Source organism: Giraffa tippelskirchi, chromosome 4 (assembly GCF_054371585.1).
Source record: "Giraffa tippelskirchi isolate mGirTip1 chromosome 4, T2T-mGirTip1v1.2.pri, whole genome shotgun sequence".
Lineage (NCBI taxonomy): Eukaryota > Metazoa > Chordata > Mammalia > Artiodactyla > Giraffidae > Giraffa > Giraffa tippelskirchi.
Genome location: NC_137278.1, coordinates 154301724 through 154307305, shown reverse-complemented (window position 1 = coordinate 154307305; position 5582 = coordinate 154301724).

Here is a 5582-nt window from a genome sequence, read left to right as displayed (position 1 = left end):
TCCCGCAAGGCCCTGGCAACTACCATTGTACTTTTTGTCTCTTTGTTTTTGACCCCTTTAAGTACCTCATACAAGTGGAATCATACAGTATTTGTCTTCTTTGTGACTGGATCACTTCATTTAGCATAGTGTTTTTAAGACTCATCCCTGTTATAGTATATGTTAGAATTTCCTTTTTTAAGGCAGTATAATATTCTACCGTGCACATATATGCCCCATTTTGCTTATCCATTTATCCATCAGTGGATACTTGGGCTGCTTCCACATTTTAGCTATTGTGAATAATGCTGCTATGAACATGAATGTACAAAAATCTTGTTAAGACCCTGCTTTTAATTCTTTTGAGTATACACTCAAAAGTGGAATTAATGGATTATATGTTTTTAAATTAAATTTTATTAAATTTTTAATTTTTGAGAAGCTGCCTCATAGTACTATTATCCACTGTGGTTGTAATGTTTTCACATTTCCACCAACAGTGCACAAGGGTCCCAAGTTTTCCACAACCTTGCCAACACTTGTTATTTTTTATTTTATTTTTTTATGGTAGCTATCCTAATTAGTGTGAAGTGGTATTTCTTTGTAGTTTTGATTTGCATTTCCCTAATGATTAGTGATGATGAACATCTTTCATATGTCTCTTGACCATTTGAATATCTTTTTTGGAGAAATGTCTGTTCAAGTCCTTTGCCCATTTTGAATCCAGTAGTTTGTCTTTTTTCTTAAGTTTTAGAAGTTCTCTATATATTTTAAATATAATCCCTTATCAGATATGTGCTTTGTAAATATTTTCTCCCATTCAATGGGTTGCCTTTTGACACTGTGGATAATATCTTTTGATGCACTTGTTTTTAATATTCATGAAATTCAATTTGTCTAGTTTTACTTTTATTGCACATGCTTTTGGTGTCATATCCAAGAAATCACTGTCACATCCAATGTCATGATGTGTTTGCCCTATATTTTCTTCTAAGAGGTTTTTAGTTTTAGCTCTTATGTTTAGGTCTTTGGTCTATTTGAGTTCATTTTTGTATGTAGTGTTATGTAAGAGTTTATCTTCATTCTTTTGCACTCCATGTGGATATTAGGTTTTCATAGCACCATTTTTTGAAAAGATGAGTCTTGGCACCTTGCCCAAAATCATTTGCCCATATATGCTAGGTTTATTTTTAAAGTACATATTTCTGTGGCTTCCCTGGTGGCTCAGTGGTAAAAGAATCTGCCTGCCAGTGCAGGAGATATAGGTTTGATCCTTGGTTCGGGAAGAGCCATCATGCTGCAGAGCACCTAAGCCTGCCCACCACAATTATTAAGCCTGTGCTCTATAGCCCAATATTGTTTTCCAATTCATGAACATGGACTGTCTTGTCATTAAGTTATATCTCTAATTTCAGCAATATTTATAGCTTTCATTGTGAAAGTCTTTCATTTCCTTGGTTAACTCCTAAGCATTTTATTCTTTGTGATGCTCTTGTAAATTATTTTCTTAATTTCCTTTTCAAATTGTTCATTGTTAGTGTATTGATATGTAATTGACTTTTGTGTATTGACTACTACTTTGCTGAATTTGTTTATTAGTTCTAACAGTTTTTTGTGTATGGAGTATTTAGAGTTTTCTCCATAAAAGATCTTATTATCTGTGAACGGAGATTATTTTGCTGTTTTCCTTTTTAATTTGGATAGCTTTATTTCTTCTTGCCTAATGACTTTGGGTAGAACTTCTAGTATTATGCCGAGTAGAAGTGATGAAAATAAGAATCCTTGGTTTATTCCTGATCTTAGAGAAAAAGCTTTCAGTTTTCATTACTGAGTATGACATTAACTATAGGTTTTAAATATATTCCTTTATTGTATTGCATTCTTCTATTCCTTCTATTCCTAGTTTGTTGAGTATTTTTATAATGAAAGCATTGGATTTGTCAAAAATTTTCCTACATCATTTGAGATTACCATGTTTTTCTTTTCCTTTCATTCTGTTAATGTCATGTATTACACTGATAAATTTTAATATGTTAAACTATCCTTGCATTCTAAGAGTAAATACTACTTGACCATGTTATACTATTGCCTAATTTCTTTGTGTCTTTAATTTTTTTTTGCTTGCTTTTATTTATGTGACACTGAAGTCAATCTAAAGACAAAACATTGCCTGTTACCTTTGATGAGAAGAAGAATAAATATTACTTGTACACTGCTTTAGGACAAGGTCAACCATTTGTTAGTTCTGAGCAATGACCAAATAAATAAAACTATTTCAAGGGGTATTAATCTTTAATTTTATTTGTCTTTATATTTTATTTGAAGTCTTATCTATTTAACATTATATTAAAACTCGTAACTTTGACTCTTTGAATTCATTTTAATTTTGTTTTTATCTTCCTTAGATCTTTTAGTATTGGATCTCTTAATATTTTTGATATATTGAAAAATCCTTTTTTCTCTCTCATTCTTAGTCTCTCACATACTTTATTAATTTCTGGTTTTCTTTTATAATAGCCATCAAGAAGCACAGTAGGAGACAGCAGAGGGAAAATTCTCCCCATAAATCAGAAGGATCAGGTCCTTTTTCCTCAACTGAAATCTCAGATGCTTCCTAATGTTTCTCCTAGACCTTTCAGCTTGGATTTTAAAAAGGCCTCATCTCAGAAGACCTGGAAGACCAATAATCTACCTTTTTCCAGGGTTATAATTCTTGTGCAGATGATATAATCAGCATTTTATACTCTCCTCACTTTGTATGACCATGTTCTGGCTTAAAATTTCTGGATTCTTCTCTTTTGCCCCCTCTTTCCCACTCTCTGGATGTGAAGACACACACACACACACATCAAGTCATTCCCCTGTAGAGATGCCACTTCTCTGGCAGCCCTTTCAAGGTTGTTCTCTTCCCATAACCCTCACACAACTAGTATTGGATGTGGAAAAGGCATTCCCCTGAACTTCTCTCCTCCTCATTTCTAGTCCCCCGCCCCCTACTTCGTTGCTCACGACATCAGATTATAGTAGCTACTCTTTCTTTGGTTACTCTCATCTACTGATCCTGGTGTCAATTTCCCTCGTATCTAGACAATTTTTGCCCTTGGCTCACTGTCCCTTTCTTTAATGTAATTGTTATCTTACTTGTCTGTTGTTGGGCCAGTTATATAATTTGTGAGTTCAACATAAAATGAAAATATGAACCCTTGTTAAAAAATTAGTAAGAATTTCAAGGCAGTGACAGCAGAACATTAAACCAAGCACACGACCCTTTTAAGCACAGGTCCCTGTGTGGTTACACAGGTCATATCCATGAAGCTGGGCTTACTTGGTTGGGAACCATTATTCACCTGCCCTCTAATTTTCATGGATGATGGAGCTTGTGATCTGTTTCTGTGACTGAGGAATATTGGAGTAACCGCTTCCGGCCTCTGTTGCTACTCTTTGAACTTTCTTCTTTACAGGCAGTTAAGAGCAGCAGAGCTGATTAGTAAGAGATTACATCCCTTGGACCAGTTTTCATCAGCAGGTGGGGTTAAGAGAAACTGCTCCTGCCTCTTCTTTACCTTTTTGGATTCCTTCTGATTGGGCTCAGGGAAATCACCTTTCATTTCCAGTTTTCATGCAGTGAAACAGCTCATTGTCCCAACATTTCAGGCCAATAATTTGGATTCAACATCCTAAATTAAGTAGAGAGAGATTATGACACCCTACCTTTGTTCTCATATTCAAGCCATGTTCAACAGCACAGTTTCCCCATTGACACCTTCTGGGTACTTATCTAACCCACAAGTAAAGCTGATACTTTGATCCCCATGTGGCTCATACTTTGTCAATATTTCCTGTTAATATTAGAACATCCAAACTTGCAATATGATACTTCCAATTTAGCCTCCTTGGTGATAAAGTTTTGTCCTGAAACATGCTCAAATAGTTCCCCAATTGCAATTTTTTCCTGACTAATAGTTTCCTTTAAGAAATTTTAATTGAAAAGAACACATGTCTGCCCACATTTATAGTTTTAGACCTTCCTATCTCTGACTGGCAGGGAAAACAATTTTGGCAGAGGTGAGGATGAGTTGACCCTCTTTGTTTCTGACAACCTCAGGGAAGGAAAAACATGACTGATAATAAGAGGTGGTTGCTTCAGGGCCAGCCCAGCTGACAGTCTCAGTCAAGCAATGGCTTCGGTCTTAGGGTCTTTTCTGACAAGTAATAATCTCTGAGCAAGCAGGAAAGACAACACCAGCAGTATGTGTTTTTAGAAATAAAGAAAATTTCTATTTATCATTCCCTAAACCTCCAATGTATTCCCTCTGTTTAGATTGAGGGACTTTCAAGAATCTGCCCTGTGAAATGCGTTGTATTTAGTTGCAGGATATTGTTAGGGTGATAATTCACTATATCACAAACAATTCTGTTCATCCAGATGGAGGCAAATAATTTTTCAGGTATTAGAATCAGTAATATTTTTATTCCATGTGGGTAGCATATTTGCTTTTATATTATAGACACTGATTATCATTTTGCACTGGCCAAAAGAAAACAAAGCTCCAAAATCTCTACCCCACCTCTCACCAAGGGTTCTACATTGTGTAAGTGAATTTAAATCTGTCTTTATCTTACCTTTTCTCCTTTCTCCCCTTTTCTCATCTTCAACTGCTTGTTTTAGATTTTATGCATTTGTCATTGCATTTCAACATGTCACTTTAAATCCTCACTAGAATAGGGAAAGGTATGTCTACATAAAGGTATGTATAAATAAAAAAGGAATTAATGAAAACACAGCACAAGATTATTTGATCTTTACACATTGAATTTAAATCACAGAGTTTTGAAATCTTGTGGGTATGAGAGGAGGCACTGGAAATTTAAATTTTTAATCCCAGACTCCATCACTTGTCATTTCTGTGGCCTTATAAATGTCTCATAAATATAGATTTCTGCTCTGAAAAAGATTTAAAAATTTGACCTGATGTTCAGAGGCAATGTGAGGACTAATTTGTTCATGTGCAGTATAAATTTTAAAGCTTAGATTCATGGATAGGAAATGAGTATTGTTAACTATGTCTTTGGGAGACAGGCAGTCTGGTGCTCTATGCAAAATCCACAAGTTGAGTATCAACTCTGCCCCAGTAGGGGTCCCTTCATTGTAACACACATCATTCACCACTGGCTAAGTTTGTGTCATAATGTTAGTAGTGCTAGTGCCCAGACACTTCTGACCTAATTTAAAACTTGCAATGACTTTCACTGAAGTATTTCCTTCTTAATTTTTAGCTCTACTTCAAACGTATTATTTAACAAGATAACAATGCACCCCCTGATTCTAACCATCCTAGTTAAATATACAGAAGATGTTCACCAACATTTTGTCTGAAACCACTCTTTTTCGGTTAGCTGTCGACAAGATACCATCTCTGTTCCAAGTGAAACTAAGTCAATTATCGTTGATGCTTCAGCTTTTCTTTCATCTTGTGGGCTCCGGCCATTGAAATAATGATTCTGTTTCCCTCGTTCCAGAAGACTAGTGATGTCCACTCTGTTTCACTTAACATTTAGATTTTTGACTCCATAAACTGTTTAACCTGTTCGACTCTTCGCAG